The sequence below is a fragment of the Wasmannia auropunctata genome, unplaced genomic scaffold (genome assembly GCF_000956235.1).
Source record: "Wasmannia auropunctata unplaced genomic scaffold, wasmannia.A_1.0 LD276824.1, whole genome shotgun sequence".
Taxonomy (NCBI): Eukaryota; Metazoa; Arthropoda; class Insecta; order Hymenoptera; family Formicidae; genus Wasmannia; species Wasmannia auropunctata.
The window spans coordinates 1-498 of NW_012086066.1; the positions used below are offsets into that span (position 1 = coordinate 1).

Below are 498 nucleotides of genomic sequence, written 5' to 3' on the forward strand. Positions count from 1 at the left end.
CGTGTGCTCTTCCGATCTTTTTTCGTTTTTTGACGTTCGACAAGCAAGTCTCAATTTTCGATTATAAGACTGTGTCACTCTTGGAAGATACAAAATCAGCGATTATACAGTTTTTTATATATAAATAAATCAGAATTAGAGCAAAGATAATACTTTGGATTTGGTAAATCAAGATCCGATGTGAAATACGAATCGTCTTCAGCTGTAGAAGTATCAAACTGCCTCTGCATATCAATTAAATACTTTATATACATATAAATGTAAGATATATATATTTTTTTTGCACGGACAAAATTAAAAATTATATTAATTAAATTTAAAATTATTACTCATGATTAATGTATTAAGCTTGCACTATACTCACGTTATAACGCGAGAAGTTTCTTCGCATGATATGTGTCACGTTTAAAGTATAATTCGCGGAATTCGCATAATAACGACAAAACACTTCTTTTTTGTCCCTGTCACGTGAAATAAAAAATAATAAAAATATATATA

General features: G+C 28.7%; 1 long non-coding RNA gene across 1 annotated transcript; it reads right to left on the minus strand.

Moving 5' to 3' along the window:
• Nucleotides 1-24: 24 nt before the first annotated feature.
• LOC105461826 lies at nt 25-492 on the minus strand. The gene is made up of 3 exons (XR_975985.1): nt 365-492; nt 154-224; nt 25-79 (listed from the first exon to the last, which is right to left on the minus strand). It is a non-coding gene; the product is annotated as an uncharacterized LOC105461826 (long non-coding RNA).
• Between the last annotated feature and the right edge of the window lie 6 nt (nt 493-498).